Source organism: Triturus cristatus, chromosome 3_2, assembly GCF_964204655.1.
Source record: "Triturus cristatus chromosome 3_2, aTriCri1.1, whole genome shotgun sequence".
NCBI lineage: Eukaryota > Metazoa > Chordata > Amphibia > Caudata > Salamandridae > Triturus > Triturus cristatus.
Window position 1 is genome coordinate 199643276 of NC_140584.1, and position 17490 is coordinate 199660765.

The 17490-nt window shown below is 44.9% G+C and overlaps 1 protein-coding gene across 1 annotated transcript in view; it reads left to right on the forward strand.

Annotated features, from left to right (window-relative positions):
* Nucleotides 1–17490, forward strand: part of PARP14 (poly(ADP-ribose) polymerase family member 14) — a 924447-nt gene that overhangs the window by 855112 nt on the left and 51845 nt on the right. The window lies entirely within an intron of this gene.

Below are 17490 nucleotides of genomic sequence, written 5' to 3' on the forward strand. Positions count from 1 at the left end.
CAGCTAAATGGAAAAGGTTTGTCATTTATTGCAACAACAATGACATTAAACCGCTAGACGCATCCATCCAAAACATAATTTGTTACCTCTTACACCTATACCGATGCAATTTGGCATATACCTCAATACGTATCCATTTGACCGCAATAGCAGCCTATCTCCAAAACAGGCAGCACCTCTCTTTATTCCGAGTGCCTGCCATCAAAGCTTTCTTGGAGGGACTTAAACGAGTGATTCCCCCAAGACACACACCAGCACCGGTGTGGAACCTCAACTTGGTCCTCACCCGGCTGATGGGTCCACCCTTCGAACCTCTCCACTCATGTGAGATTCAATTCCTCACCTGGAAAGTAGCTTTCCTAGTGGCAATCACTTCGTTAAGAAGAGTTAGTGAACTCCAGGCACTAACCATTCAAGAGCCATTCATACAGGTTCACGCAAACAGGGTCGTACTACGCACCAACCCCAAATTCATGCCTAAAGTAATATCGCAGTTCCACATGAATCAAACTATTGAACTGCCTGTTTTCTTTCAGAATCCACAAAATGTCGCTGAAAGAATGCTCCATACACTAGATGTCAAAAGAGCCCTCATGTACTATATAGACAGAACTAAAGACTTTAGGAAGTCAAAACAACTTTTCGTTGCCTTTTCTCCACAACACAAAGGCAACGCCATCTCCAAAGCAGGTATAGCCAGATGGATCGTTAAATGTAATCAAATTTGCTATCAAAAGGCTAAACGCACATTAACGATTCCCCCACGAGCCCACTCAACACGTAAGTTAGGGGCATCCATGGCTTTCCTGGGAAACATTCCTTTACAGGATATATGTAGAGCAGCCACATGGTCCACTATACATACATTTACCAAACACTATTGTGTAGATGTACACTCAAAACAGCAAGCAGCTGTAGGACAGGCTGTTCTCAAAACTCTTTTTCAGACCGCTGCAGCTGGCACTGGTGGCCGCTGCTAATAGGAGGTACTGCTATATATTCTATGCACAGATATGAATTCAGCAGCCCACATGCCTCGAACTGAATATGCTACTTACCAGTATGCATCTGTTCTTGGCATGTAGGGCTGCTGACATTCATATCGCCCACCCTCCTCCCCGGCGCCTGTAGCAGCTGCAGCTCTCAGAATTACTGTATAGCATGGTCATCACTTTCTGTATCTACTCCATCACTGCCACAATGGCGAAAAACAATCTGAGGATGGAGAGGATGCCCATGCGCACTGTGGTCCAGGGGAGGAGTCACCTATCTCAGGATACTTCGAAGACTCTTCCAGGACAACAACGTGCAAACATCCGGACCCAACACTAGGCGGCGATCTATGCACAGATATGAATGTCAGCAGCCCTACATGCCAAGAACAGATGCATACTGGTAAGTAGCATATTCATTACAGGCCCTGGCACGCTCTTTGCCCTTTACTAGTTATTGACCAGTAAATCAAATCTGCCAATCATGGAAATACCAATCCATAACACCATTTACAACAGGAGCACTTGCACAGTCAAAACCAGGAGGCCAGAAACCAAAAAGACAGGGAAAACTAGCCAAAAGATGCCAGGCCTAACAAGGGTGAACTGTTTTAATGTGCCCCACAGCACCATTCTGCATGTGATGCAAGCGAGAGGGTTCGGTTTTCGCATGCCATTCCAGGACCTGCAGGCCGCCAGCTTCTTAACAGATGTTTACAGGAGGTCAAGTAAAGAGTACATCACTGAGGACATTGGCGACATACGCTGCAGTGAGTAACACTGGGACTCTTAATTGAATGCCTTCTCGTGAGTGGTGTTAGGGGAGTTCGTACAACAGCTGTGCATTATATAGGCTCGTTATATTTATTTGCATGTTGCATTCCTTTTTAGGTCTCGCCTGACCCAGCGCATGCGCTGGTCTGGCGAGACTTATTGAGAGGGCTCCAAAAAGTGCTACCAGGCCAGCCTAGAGCTACAGTGCATGTTCGTGGGCGCGTGCGCCCGCTTTCCCACGATTACTTTCGGTTTCACGGCCGCTTTGATGTTTGATCGTGATCGTAATCGCGATCACTTTCACTTTCGCTGCCGCTTTGCATAGCCAATAGGTCTCGCTTTTGGGACCTTATAAGTATTTAGTTATGCAACTGTTGCATGGCTAAACACTTATAAGGTCCCAAAGGGCGAGACCTATTGGCTATGCCAATGCTTGTTTTACGTGCTTGGGTGTCAGCTGCCACTAGCCCAATACGTTTGTGTCGCACATTTGAAACTCTGCATAAAGACTGACAATGTATTTAAAAAGCAAATCCTTTGCTTCTCATTAGAAGACCTTTTCTCTTGAGCCTGTCCTAGCTCGTGTTTGCTATACAGTGTCTATGATGGTGACCTGCTTACCACTAGTGTTCTAGGGTTTCATACATGTTTGCATCCCTCTGTTTGCCCTTTTGCCTCCTCTCCCTCCCGGAACCTGCCATCTTTTCCTCCATATCCCTTTGCCCGTCTGCATTCTCCCACCTTAACCATTACCTAATCACTTATGTCACCTCATTTCCCTTGCTCTTCCCTGATCACTTAGGAATGCCAGGAATGCGGAGCAGGCCTCGGAAGTGCAGTCCATGTTTGCCTACAAAGACAAACTCGGCATTTCCTGTTTAGAACACACTTATCATTAATCTGCCTTCCCATTCAATGCACCCACCTGTCCACCACCCCCACCGAGTGCCAACGATAATAGCCCGCACATAGGCAATGCCAATTGGCTTTGCCAATGCTTGTTGAAAATGGAGGGAACTTGCAAGGGCACACAGAAGAGCAGGAAGGATACATGCATTATATGTACTGTGTATGTGGTGCCAACACCTAAAGCTCTGCATAAAATAATTTAGACACAACCTTCCTTAGATGCAATCTCTGGAAGGGATAGCTACAGGTAGATAAAGGGAAAGAACCTATGTACTTACTTATAAATGGGGTCAACATGAAAGTAAGTTTCTGTCAACATTTATTGATTCAAATTCAATGCAAATATTCCCTCACAGCAAGCTGCGAGTCACCTGTAAAAAGCGAGGAAAACAGCCAGGCCTTTAACAAAGCCCTGCAAGACCTTTCTTTCTCTGTTAACTTTCAGTTGAACTTATATTCGTCAAAGCTCATCTGCCCAGCTTATGCAGTGTATCTGCTTCAAGGCACTATATTAGCTGTATTCCATGCCAAAGAGAAAGTAAATCTTCTGCAGACGCCCTTGCTCTGGTTAACATTTCCAGCTAACATAAAATATTTATCTTTAGGTTCTGTTGCCCTGGAGCAATTAGATTTGTCTCTGAAATGCAACATTGGTTAGAAATAAGCCTAGTTTTAAATGTCTTTATTGAAATAGTGTCAACATCAAAATACAGGGTCCACAGAACCAAAGAAAAGATAAAAGAACAACACATTCCCCGTCTGGCACTTTCCTCCTTCCCTCTTGTCCTCCTCCCCTACTGTGAGTTTGGGTCTTTCAAGCACTCTGTGCCATCTGCTCCACTGACACATCACTGTTGTGGAAGTGACACAAGGGAGGCCATAGCAGTGCATCTGCCTCTACAAGTCCTTCTCACCCCTCTTTGCAATGTACCATAGTAATTGATTCTGCTCCCTTGAGATTATTCTGTCCTCTAATATATTTGGCATTTGAAAGGTCAGAGAATTGTGTGTTAAGGCGAGCGTCTGTCCCCCAGTCTGAATAGTGTGCCACCTTTCCCAGAGAAAAATCCCAGCCATCTGTTCACATTTTGAGCCTCTGCAAAAGCCAAGACATGATTCTTAAGTAGAAGTTTATATTATTATAAATATTATATTCATTTATGAAACATATCATAAGTTGACTACCAACATTTGAGTAGCTTGTAGTAGCCATCTCATAATAGCCTGAAAATGGCTAGAACTACATGTTTTGTGTGGGGTACAACCACAAGTTGCTTTCAGGCTATTCTAGATACCTTCCTACCACCTAGAATGAAGTCATTAAAGGCCTTCTACAACAATTGAAGAATTTTTGGGGTGGAACATGCAAAGGTAGTGTTTAAAGCAAATATTAGATCTAGGGGGGAGAGACTTCGATTTAAGCACAAGCAAGCTGAAAAATGCAAACAGTGCATTTTAAAAATTTGGTTATCAAAATTGGTAATGTAGCAGGATAGAGTTATGTATCGTTGGGGAAGTTTCATACTCAATATATGATAGGTTGTGTTTGTCAAGTATATAGGAAAAGATGTTGTAACTATCATACTATTTTCTAAGGTAGTGAAGTTGGTTGCCTCAGATTTCTGCCTATTTAGTTTGAAGCCGGAGTCTTCCTGGAATGTCTGAGATTACTCAAAAAACGAGGAAAAGAGTTTCAGGTCCAATAAAGAACAAAGGACATTGCCAATGTGGAAGGAAACTTTAAAGTATTTTATCTGATCTGATTTGCTCACAACTCCATCACCAAAGCGAACGGAAGTGGAGACAATGATTTCTTTGCCTGGTCCCTATAATAAAGGTTTTAGAAAGGAGACCAGTTTAATTAAAATCTACACTTCGTATCTGGTAGCTTGCCATGACTCATTTCAGTAAACTAGGGCTCAATCAATTGCTCACAAACATTATTCCTTAAACGCCCCGTCTAGTCGATATAACGTTTTGTCTTTATCTAGGGCTCAGAGAATTGTGCAGTTCCTAATTCTATTATCTATAATATAAATAGACTTTTAGTTTTATCACTTCCCTGTCACCCCAAATAAAGCTAGATTTGTTTGAATATATTAGCTGATTCAGTAAGGCAGTTATGTTTTTTAAAGCTCTATACAGATGGGGGATAGGAAATATGTTTCGGAAGGATAGCTGGTATTAAGATTAATTTTATCCCCAGAGTACTGTACATTACACATACATTACCGTTATTTCTCAAAGAGACACTGAATAACATTCAAGAGAAACTCATAACTGTAGATATTCGTGGAGTTTTCCCCATTCAAGTGAACTCTGTTGTTTAGAGGCACATATGTTCTGAATTAGCAACTGAAAATGTATCTGAGCTACCCAACGTCGTACTCTAATCAATCTCACAATTCTCAGAATTGCTAAACTTTGGGCAAGTGTTGAGGCTACCTACACTTCTAGGCAATTTATGTTTTGCCTTGGCTTCCACCATTAAGAGGGGACCCTTCTCCCCTAATGCTTGTTTCCGGTCCAGGGAGGACCTGGCTTTGCAGTTCGGGCTGATCAGTTCCCAAGACTGATTTGCATATGGCTGGGTCTGAACTGGGGTGGCAAAGTGAGCTAAAGAACGATAATGGATTAAACCCAGATCTGTGTCTGGGGGTTATTGTCTGAAAAGTTTCAGCGCTCCATCCATCATCTCCTTGTGTTTGCTTTGTTCGTCCTAAGTTGGCAGGGTATGCCCATATGTGGGTCCCTTGCTCACTTTGCCACTGGATTCAAGCGGGTCTGGCTGATGAGGGGTGTTGCCCCAAAACCTGGCTTGGCAGTTCCGGCTGGTTTGCATATGACTGGTTCTGAACTCGGGTGGCACCGTGAGCTAAAGAATGATGATGGATTAAATCCAGATCTGTGACTGGAGGCGAGTGTCTGAAAAGTTTCAGCACTCCATCCATTAACTCCTTGTGTTTGTAAAGTGTAGGGGCGGTCATTTTTCTTACATTTTTCATGGCTCTAGTTAAATATCATGGAGTGGCAGGAATAATATATTGTGGCTTGCTATGTATTAATGCAAATTTAGTGGGTTCTACAGTAAAATAGGGCACATACAAATATTGCTGTCTGCTGTTATCTTGTTAAATCTATGTTTTCAAAGAACAACATATGATATCACTAAATATGAAAGTCACTTCTACTCAGTGGGCCATATTTGTGATGAAAGGTTTATGATGTGGATAACAGGTGCATCAAACATGGATTGTGATAATGTTTAGACGTGTTATACTGTAAAATTACAATAAAAATGTTTGAAACACGACATCCAGGTTTGACACTTAAATAGTAGTAACACAATTAATGCCTGTCTTGATCAGTATAATTGGTTTAAAGTAGTTGCACTTGGTGGGGTCCTTCCTAAGCTTTAGAAGCACTGAAAGTAGTGCTTGGTCCGAAGTTCAGCTTAACAAGTTAGCTACAAATGTCATGTGTATTCAGATAAGTGTAAAGATGGAGAGAAGTAGAAAGCTTTAAAATATGGTAGTTTCTCATTTTCGTCACCTGTCAGAGTCATCTATGTCCCTTTCTCTGATTCTCAATAGCTACTTTGGCACTACGTTTGCTTGGGAGCACCTTGCCTTCTTTATTGCACATTTCATAGTATTTTCAGTTTGATCCTTAGCGGGGCATGCTCTGTTTTGTCCAAGGTTAAGGCTTCTATTTTAAGCCTCACTTATAATACCATTTTGCAGTGTTTATAGCTGCTTCTAGAGCATCTCTAGTTCAGCCTCACATGTCGTCTCCAGTGTAGCTCTAATTTTATTCAGGTGGACAGACCTCATTATTAATTTCCCTGTGTCCTCATTTTCCTATTTTTTCTCTCTTAAGTTTTGTCCCAGTGATTAGCGTGCTGTTTTTGACATCCGCGTTCACCAAAGGATATTCTGACAGGGTGGTTTAGTTTCCAAATCTGATAGGCAGATTAACCAGGTCTGGTGTGATGTGAATTGGAATGTGATCAGAAAAAAATAATATTCCTCGTGGCTGTCTCTCCTCCACTTGTCTCTCAGGGAGATACTAATGAGAAATTAGGAAAGCCCTCCACAAGCTCTGAGATGCAAAAGAAAAGTTGTTGTATGCCCCTATGTGTCTTTCTCTATGTGCCTGTTAACGCAAGGGATAACATTTATTTTTTCCCTGCTTTAAGCAAGCCCCCCCCCCCCCCCCCCCTGCAAATATCCATTAGGTTCTATCCAGAGTCCGATCCATGAGCAGATTTAAGTAGCTACCAGTGACTATATCACTGCGTACGTCTAATGTCTTTTTTTGGTATCATGATGGGAGGACTCCTGGCAAGCCTTCAGGGTTTATAAGTTTAGTACCACAAACGTTTTGATACCATTTTCCTTCACCTCTATTATGCACGTCCCTGTATGTTAGCCTCTGCTTTGAGAATGTCCCCTTGGAACTTCCTCGGGCACAAAATTGCCACATACCCCTACTTTGTGGGAAAGTGCTGAAAAAAATGGGAATATCTAAAAAGAGTATAGTATAGTATAGTCTTTTTCAATAGGTGTTGATTCTGGAATTTACATATGTTCCCCACTAAGTTCTTAAAGGAGCTAGAGTATATGTAGTCTTTTAGCGGGAGGTTTGAGGTCCTGTACATAAAAGCTAAACATTTCTGCCCTTTAAGAGCATTTCAATCTCTAACTTCCTGACAAAGACCCTGTTCATCCATCTTTTCCATCCTGAGAGGATGTTTTAAGACCAGGCCCTAAGTTCCCTTTCTTTGTATATTCGAACAAGAATGAAAAACTGCCCAGTAGCTACCCTTATCTTTTTGCAAGTCTTCAATTAAATCACCTGCATTTTTAAGTAATAATACTAGAGAGAAGTTCTTTGTATATATTGGGTTCATAATCATAGTACCTGACTGGTTCTGTGCTGTACTTAATTGCTCCTCTGACTCTGACCCCCACCCTATATTTTCAGCCATCACCCATTCAACTTTAACAATCTGGTATTTGAAATCCCACCTCAAGTCTCCTCCACTTTGCTGTTGCTTCTCATTGGCTCTTTGTAGATGTTGGCAAATGTTTCTGCTCATACAGCTTTTGAGACGCTCCTGCCCTCCTCCTTGAGATCGTCCGAAATAATAGCTTCAGGGACCTGCATGTGTGTATTCTCCTTTGTCTTCTAAGTTGTCACCCTGAATGTTTAACATCATTTAGCTTAACTGGACAATATCAACTCCTTTATTTCATTTATTTAGACAGATACCATCTGGAAGGGTGTCCCCCACGGGTAATGGCTACTTTTCTTTGTTAGGAAATATGTAGTTGAACATTACTTCTTTTCTGGAGTATGACTTAGATGAAAATCAAATAAATACTGTATCCGGTGTCTCCAAAAGATAGCACCTTGATTTGAACATTTTGATCTTCTGTTGAGAATTTGCAATTTTTCTGTCAAAGCAGTTAACCCTCTTGAGTATGCCTGGACTCTTCTTGTCTGTTGGTCTGCTGCCATACTGTTTTTTAAAAACATTTTAGGTGTCTAGTTTAATCAGCATGTGCATCTTTTGATATGATACAGCAACTCTTTGCAACAAGTCTGTCTAAATATTGCCTTCTTTTGCTCCCAGCTCAGTTTTCATATGTGAATGTTCTTATAGGAAAACATGTATTCCAGATCTTTTTGTTTGCTTGTGCGGCTCTGTGATGCTAATCTATGATTTATCCTCCTCTGCCAATCTTTCATCAACTGTGATATTCCTCATCCAAGGTCTTCTATTTTCTTTTTCAGATCATGTATTTGTTGTTTCAAGTCCTCGCTTATGGATCTAACCTCCTTTTTATTTCTTTATAAATTATTATTTATTAATACTGCTCTTTGTTTGCTGATCGAAAATTGGAGTTCTTGGTCTCAGTCTGGCTACTGTGGCTTATCACCCGGTAGGGTATCCAGGCGCCGGTGTATCCCAATTCACTGCATTTCACCTGATCACATTTTGTCCCCACTCCCAGTTAATTTTAACTCTGGGGAACAGGCTTCACTTGTGTATTAATGGTGAGGCACGTGGGTCTGTCATACTCATTGTGACACTTGTGGATGGTGTTTGAGATCCTTGTGGTAACTGTGGTGCTTGCCATAGTGAACTCTGTGACCTACCTTGCAAAAAGGGGATGGATGCACCTTGAGCTCAGTCAGCGAGCACATGTTGTTAGGAGTTTGATTCACTGAATCACAGATGTACAGACTCTCTTGGCTTTTTCCCCAGTCTGCTGACACTCCTGGGAATCACACCCCACACTTTGACCTTGTTTGACGTGTATGGGGTGAGAGGCCTCTGGGTGCTCCGATGGGCCACTGACCCCTCCTGTGCACCTTGAATGTAGGAGCTACGGAAGCTGACCATCAATCCAGATTTGTGCCGTGGTGATGTCACCTTCCTTCGCTGTCCATCATAAGTGTTGAATGGCATCATGTGCTCTAAGTGACTTTTTAAGTAAAGTGGAACCCAATGAGAGTGAACATCCAAATCCATTGATGGCAGTCGGGTTAGCAAAGCATGCAGACCATCTATGTTAGCCCTTCTGTGCTCCCACCAGTGGGTTTCAAGGCTCTCCAGGATCAGAAGGTCCCTGATATCTGGGCCACCATTCTCCAGCAGTGTTCTTCTGTCTTAGGAGATATCTCAGTAAGGAATTGACTCTTCATTCATTAACTCATTCACCGAACCCGTGAGCTGGTTAACCCATACCGATTTCTGCTGGCTCTGGTGCGCTTCCTTTTGCCTAACTGTGCTGTCTATCAGATGGCAACTAGTCTGTCCAGTTTACCTTAATTAATGTAACGGGGAGGGCCTCGGAGGTTGACTCATAAATCAAAAGGATGTGATGTTCTAGAGTGAAAAAGGACTACCCTGCTTCAGTAGTAGAAATTATTGGAGTACTTTGTTAATCCACCAGAGCCAAGCTCTATTCAGGAACAAGAAGGTCACACACCAAGGTGGTAGTGCTGTAGATTCACATGCACCCACCTTCCGCCCCAGAAGCCTTTGTTTATTGCAGATACTTTTCTTTCTTAGCATGGTCATCTCCTTCTGTATCGCTGAGCTCCATTTCCATCCACACCCGCCAGTGCGGAAAAACAATCTAACAATGGCGCTCATGTCCATGTGCATTATCAGCAATGTACCTCGTGACTCAAGGACCTCTTCGAAGAAAGCAATTTGCACTTGTCCAAGTCCAGCCCCAGATGGCAGAAGGATGCAGAGCATGTAAATCTACAGCACTACATATCACAAACAGATGCTTAGTAACATTTTCCTTTCAGGTGAATGTCCAGTGTCTCTATTCTAAACATGAAGTGTGACATGTGTCAGACGTTTTCTTCCAGACCCCAGCGAGAAAGAGTAATGAAGACCCTTTATTTTTCATTTGAATACAAGTCAGACAGGTTCGGAAAGAAAGACTCCTGCTAGCCTTCTTCAGGTATAAATGCTCCAGGACCAAATACCAATCTGAGGAGGAATACCTCTGAAAACTTCCTTTTATTTTGTTTATTGAGTTTACTAGTATGTAACTACAAACCAACAGGAAGGAATAACCTCCCCAGTAACAGAAAAGTGTGGTACAGGTTACTGTGATATACGTCAGTACAGTTCAACATTGGAATCTTACCCAGACCATATTTCTATAGCGTACCGTTACAGTTTAATATGCAGCTCCTTTTTATTGAACCATCATGTTACATTTTATCTTGTCTAGTCCTCTCCATTACCACTGTGTTGACCAACGCCAGTTGGCTGCTCATCTGTTTGAAACTCCAGTAGAGCCCATAAATGAACCATTCATCCTTGCTCAGCAGCTGGCATGATTGTCACCTCGTAATGTTTAATTAGCTATTGCCATTGCTGGGCCCATATGTCTTTGAATCTGTTCTAGACTAAGGAGGCATGAGTTCCAATAGGCCTGGTTTGTATAGGGATTCTGGCATGTAGTATATCCTATGTATAAATTTGAAGTGTATTAACCCCATTCACAAGCGCAGCCTACTTAAACTCGTCAAGCACACATACAAAACCCTACACACAACAGTACCAGAATACCTGAACAGCCGCATACACCTTAACCAACCCACCAGATACCTACACTCTGTCTCACTCATACACACTCCCCGCATATGCAAAACCAAAACTGGAGATCGTTTATTCTCATACATCGCACCTAAGACATGGAACGACCTCCCTCAACACATCAGGGCCTTCTCTTGACTTCTTGAGTTCTACTAGAAGCTGAAGAACCTGGCTGTTCGTATAAGCACATTGGGCACCACACACCTACACACTTGCCCCAGCTCCTAGATACCCTCTAGGATGATTAGTGCACTATACAGATCAACATTTGGGGAGAGGAGTTGGCCTAACGGCTAGGGCACTCGACCTCGGACCTGGGGAACTGGGTTCGAGTCTCGGTAATGACGCTAAACATCCTGTGATTTTGGGCAAATCACTTAATCTCCCTGTGCCTAACAAAAAATTAATGTGTGTCCTAATGTAACGTAACGTAACTGGTGCTATGTAAAGCGCTCTAATACCTGATTGGATTCGGGTCAAATTCGCGCTATATAAAAGTCTAAAACAAAAAAACATAACCTTGATTTTATTTAGGAGAGAGTACTCCTGTTTGTGTGCAGCAGTATTCCCATTGCAATTCAGAGGGGACTTTAGCTCCATCGCCCATTTAATTTTGGCCCTTGGGGAAGACACTGGGGCTTCCTCCTGCATCATTTTGTATACTCGCGTCTCAAGCTCCTTAAAAGATGGTGTTGCTATTACCCTCTCTAAAGTGCGAATCTCCTGTAGAGAAACCAGGAATTGCTCATTCGCCCTCCAGCATGTTTCTCTAAGTTTATAATATAGGAAAACATCCAATGCCGAGTGTCCAGTGCACCCCAGCACTGTGCTTACTGAATGAAGGTCTCACTGGGATAAAGGTCTCCCATACAGTTTAGGTCAGTAAGTGTAATTGTTTACATACCTTGTGGTTGCATGTCAGTGGAAAGCATCTATTGAAGGTAAACAGCAGGTTTTGGGTATACAGTGCATTCATTTTAGCATGGTTTTTAAGTTTGTTACAAGCCCATACTGCATACCTTGTAGTATCTATTTCGACTTCCGGGCACCTTATAGGGGAGCAGATTATTGTGTTAAGGTGCAGCAGTCTAAAATTGTTAGATTCTACTGCAACATGCAGTTGGCACAGCTTTAAAGTGGCAGTAGGGTAAGTTACTTACCTGTAATCCTAGTTCTCTTCCAGGGGATCCTCATCAATAGCCATAAGCACATGAATAGAATATCAAGCCCATTCCCTCATCCTGCGGGCAAGTAACCATAGTACAATCAAGATACATAGTAAACAGAAAGCATATAAAGACCCCAAAACCAGTTAACATTGGAACAGATTCCTTAAGGAGGCCTGACCTACATGGATATCCGCTCTGGAGTCAGAATCCAGACAGTAATGCCTGGTAAATGTATGGACCGATTTCCAAGTTGCAGCCTTGCAAATCTCAGCCATCGGTACATTGTGTAAGAATGCAACCGTAGCAGCCTTGCCCCTAGTAGAATGAGCTTTGGGGGAGGCTAACAGAGGCTTGTTCGCTATTTGGTAGGCCAACTTTATACAAGACACTAGCCATCTTGAAATGGATCTTTTAGAAGCTGGAAAGGCTGTTCTAACAGAGCCGTAGTTTACAAACAATTGCTCAGCTTTTCTTATGGAATTTGTTCCCTCCAAGTACAATTTGAGAACCCTCTTTGGGTCTAATGAATGCAGAGACCTTTCTGCTGGTGTAGCAGGATTGGGAAAGAAAGAGGGAAGAGAAATTGTCTGATTTACATGGAAATCAGACACTACTTTGAGCAGGATGGAAGGGTGAGTTCGCATAACCACTCTATTATGATGGAAAACCGTATACGGTTCCTTAGAACAGAGTGCTTGGATTTCACTCACTCTGCGTGCTGATGTAATAGCCACTAGAAAAGCTACTTTCCATGTAAGGTGTTGTAATGTGGCCTTATGAATGGGTTTGAAGGGAGGACCCATCAATTTGGACAAGACTAGATTCAACTCCCAAGCTGGAGAGGAAGGTCGGACAGGGGGATAAACCTTCTTCAACCCCTGTAGAAAATCCTTGACCACCTGAAGTTGAAAAAATGAAGGCTGGTTATGCGATTTTCTATATGCCGTGATGGCAGCCAAATGCACTTTTATGGATGTATACTTCAAACCAGATTTGGCCAAGTATAGCAGATAGGGCAAGATTACCTCCTCTTGCCCTTGAATTGGATTCCACCCATTACGCACACACCACAAGTAAAACCTTTTCCATTTAAAGGAGTATGAGGTCCTCGTGGATGGTCTTTTTAACTCCCGCAAAATGTCCATGCAATCTTGAGGGAGGTTCAAATGTCCATACTGCAGGACTTCAGGAGCCATGCTGTCAGGCTGAGCGAGGGAAGACTGGGGTGCAGGATCTTCCCTCCCATTTTTGTCAGGAGGTCCGGCCTGCACGGGAGTCTCCGATGCGGGTGCAGTGAGAGGTGCAACAGGTCCGGATACCATCATTGGCGAGGCCAGTCTGGGGCTATGAGGATCATTGTCATGCTTGATCGAATCAGTTTGGCCACAACCTTCGGAATGAGAGGGAGGGGTGGAAAGGCGTATGCAAACGTCCCTGACCAGTCTATCACAAGAGCATTCCCCCTCGTTTCTGGTCGGTAAAACCTGGATGCGAAGGCGTGGCATTTGTTGTTTTGATCGTCCACAAAAAGGTCGATGAAGGGATGACCCCATTGATGAAAAATGTCTGCCACCACCTCGTCGTTGAGCACCCAGTCTTCTTGTTCGTCGAAGTGACGACTGAGGGCGTTCTGCTCTCCCGGTAGGTGCACTGCTGTGATCGATAGGTTTCTGGCTAGCAGCCAGTGCCAGATCACCTGGGATTCCAGAGACAGAGGGTGAGAGCGTGTTCCACCTTGTTTGTTCAAGTAATACATGGTGGTTGTATTGTCAGTTTGTATTAGGATCGATTCGGACTGAATCGACGGTTGAAAAGCCTTGAGGGCTAAATGAACCGCCCGCAGTTCCAGCATGTTGATATGATAGGTCCGTTTCCCTGCTGATCCACCTGCCCTGAGTTTGCAGATGACCCAGATGGCTCCCCATCCCTGAAGGGACGCATCCGTGATTAGGGATTGTGTTGGCGTAGTTTGATGGAATGGGACTCCCACCAGAAGATTCTTTGGTTGTAACCACCAGAGAATGGACATCTTCGCTGCTGGCAAGAGGAGAATCCTGTTGGTCCACTGACCCGAGGATTGATCCCACTTGTCCTCCAGATCTTGTTGTAACGGTCTCATCCTCAATCTGGCGTTGGGTATGAGAAAAATACAAGAAGCCATCGACCCCAGCAGAGAAGCCACTTGTCTTACTGACGGCTGATGAGTTTGGAGGATGACGTTGCTTTTGACTCTCATTGATGACAACCTCTCCTCCGAAGGAAACACTTTTCCGAGGTCGGAGTTTAGGGTGGCGCCCAGAGAGTGGAGTGATTGTGTCGGTTGAAGAACCGATTTTTCCACGTTGACGTGAAGGCCTAAGCATTGCAGGAGGTCCAAGCAGATGTGAAGGTGTTCCTGCACCATGTGGGGGAATGATCCCTTCACCAGCCAGTTGTCCAGGTATGGATACACGAACAGACCTTGGCGATGTAATGCTGCAGCTACCACTGCCATGCATTTCGTGAAAACCCTCGGGGCAGATTTTAGACCGAAGGGTAAGATTTTGAACTGGTAATGTTTTGTGCCCACCATGAACCGCAGGAACTTGCGATGCCGTGGTGTGATTGGGATGTGAAAATACGCATCTTGGAGATCCACCGAACACATCCAATCACCTTTTCTCAGATGTGGAAATATTTGATGGAGCGCCAACATCCGAAACTTTTCCTTCTTGATGAACTTGTTCTGAGAACGTAGGTCTAGAATTGGTGTGAACTTGTTCGGTTGGTCCTTTTTCTGAACAAGGAAGTATCTTGAGTAGACCCCCTGTCCTCTCTGTGCAGGAGGGACCTCTTCTATGGCCAGTTTCCTGAGAAGGGTCGACACTTCCTGACGCAGGAGATGTGTAGCTGACTGGATTTCACCGGAGGAACCTGTCTTGGGGACGCGCAAAAACGTAGTGCGTAACCATTGTCTAGTATATTCAGCACCCACTGGTCTTTGGTGATGTTGCGCCACTCTTGACTGTAGTTTGAGATACTTCCTCGCACTGGAGTGTGCAACGGTGCTAGAGGAAGCAGAGACTCATTGCTTCCCTTGAGTTTTTGTTGCGGAAGAGGATTGCTGCTGGTGTCCTCCTCTCCTCTCGAGGAACGACGGCCCTGGAACTGGGATTAGTTCTGCTTGTTTTTCAACCATTGAGGGGTTTGAACCCTCTGTTGGTAATTTTAACGATTGTAGGGCTTGTAGCGTCATCTAAATTCCTTTTTCTTTTCAAGGCCTACGGCCTTCAAGGTGTCCAACTCAGCCTTCATTCTAGCCATTACCTCATCTGCATGTGATCAGAACAGTGAGGTGCCAGAAAATGGGAGATTTAAGATGCGATGTTGCGCCTCTTGTTTCAATGCAGTCAGACGCAACCAGGAAGATCTTGGTGCACATATGCCATGTGCATAAGAGTGAGCTGACAAAGACACCTCATCCGCCGCAGTGCTGATTATTTGGTTGGCCACCAGTGCACCCTCCTGGTGAATTTCAGAGAAATCCTGCTGGTCCTCCTTCGGGAGTTTGTCTTTGAAGCGCTCCAGTGAATCCCATAAGGACCTGTCATAACGGCCCTGCAGAGCCGCAGCGTTAGTAACTTGAAGAGAAGACGCCGAAGAGCCGCAAGCCTTCCTCCCCCAAGAGTCTTGTGCTCTACTCTCCTTATCCGGAGGAGCTGAGGAGGAAGAAGCAACTGCGTGTGTCTTCTTTGCCGCTGCCACAATGACAGAGTCCGGTGGCAGATCCGATTTGAGGAAAAAAGGATCTGAGGCAGCGGGTCTATATTTCTTTAAGATTCGTGCAGGAGCTGCTTTAACCTATGATGGAGTAAGGAAAACGTCCATTACCGGCTCAGTGATACCAGGGACCAAGGGTAGTAATGGTTTAGTCGCAGACCTCTGATGGAGTGTCTCGAAAATTATAGACGTCGTGGTCTGAGGAGCTGACATGGTGATTCCCAGCTTTTGTGCTCCTCTGGAGAGAACGTCATGAAACGTGTTCACATCGTCGATGGGTGACACCCTAGAAGGAGGACTATCCGTGAGGGTGGGTGAGTAGTCACTCTTGGATGAGTGCGTCGAAGAGGAGGACCACGATGGCGTTCGCCGCCTCTTGCGTGTACTCTGAGTCGATCTGCGCTCAGGAGATCTGCCTCTGCGTTCTCTGGTCCGTGTAGTGGGGGACCTGTCCACTTCCTGCACACGACATTGTAAGGGTGATCTGTGCAGAGGACTGGAATAGTCCATAGTTCGTTGAGCGTGACCCGTTGGTACTGTTTGCCAATGATGGAGAGGTTGGAGCCATCTGGGCGAAAGATGAATTGAAGGAGATCGCCGTCTCCTTGGAGAGCCTACCGGTGACCTCGGAGGCTCATCTAAGTGAACAGACGGTTCGCGTGACGTCGCAATTGTCCGGGGTGAGCTCCGGATAGAATGAGAGGACTCTCTGTGACTTCTGGAGAGAGATCGGCGTCTTGATGAGCGATGTTACGTCGATGGAGAATGCCTCGACGTCGATCAGCTCTGTGTCACCATCAGTGGTGAGCTCCTTGATCGTGATTGTCTCTTCGACGTCGATTTCACCTTCGACGTTGTATGATGTGACGACGAACCCTTGGAACATACAGATTGCACCATCGACGTTGAGCATGTAGGAGACCTCAACGAAGAATGGTTGGACGGAGAAATCCTTCTCAACGTCGCTTCATGGTGCCTGTTCGATCCCTCTCTTGACGTTGACCGTCTGCTTGTCGAACGACGTCTGCTGTATTTCACATTGGGCCTCGACGACGAATGTTCCTTCGACGTCGGCGAGGATCTGGCTTTCGACGTCGAACGTCGCTTGGACGACGACGGCGGTGATGATTGCCTTGCCTCTGGTGACGAGGCCTGTCTCGACTGTCGCCTGGTTGACATCGACGGAGACGCCTGCTTCGACGCCGATCGCTGGTGATCCTGCGATGGCGGAATATGTCTCGACGTCGAACATCGCCTGGTTGACGTCAACAGAGACGCCTGCTTCGACGCCGATCGCTGATGACCCTGAGACGGCGGAACATGTCTCGACGTCGACCTCCGCCTCGTCGGTGACGACGGAGAGCCATGCCTCGACGTTGGGCGAGCCTGCACCAACGGAGATCTACTCCTCGACGCCGATCGTCGCCAGGATCCAACGTACCTCTTGTCTTCCTCGACAACCGGTGTTCTCTCGACGGCGATGGTCTTCTTGTCGACGTTTTCGTTGCCAATGAAGGAATTTGCGGCGCCGAGCCCGACGCCGATGGAGAGCAGATAGGAACCTTACTTCTAGATGGAGTAGTGGCTCCCTCTTTCCTCTTCTTCATCGGAGACCTGCCTCTTGAAGGAGATTTCTTCTTCTCAGCCAGCCCATAGAGGCGAATCCTCTCCCTGTCCTTAAGAGTTCTTTTGGACAGTAGCTGGCAATGCTGACAGGCCTTTGGATTATGATCAGAAGGAAGGCAGAGAATAC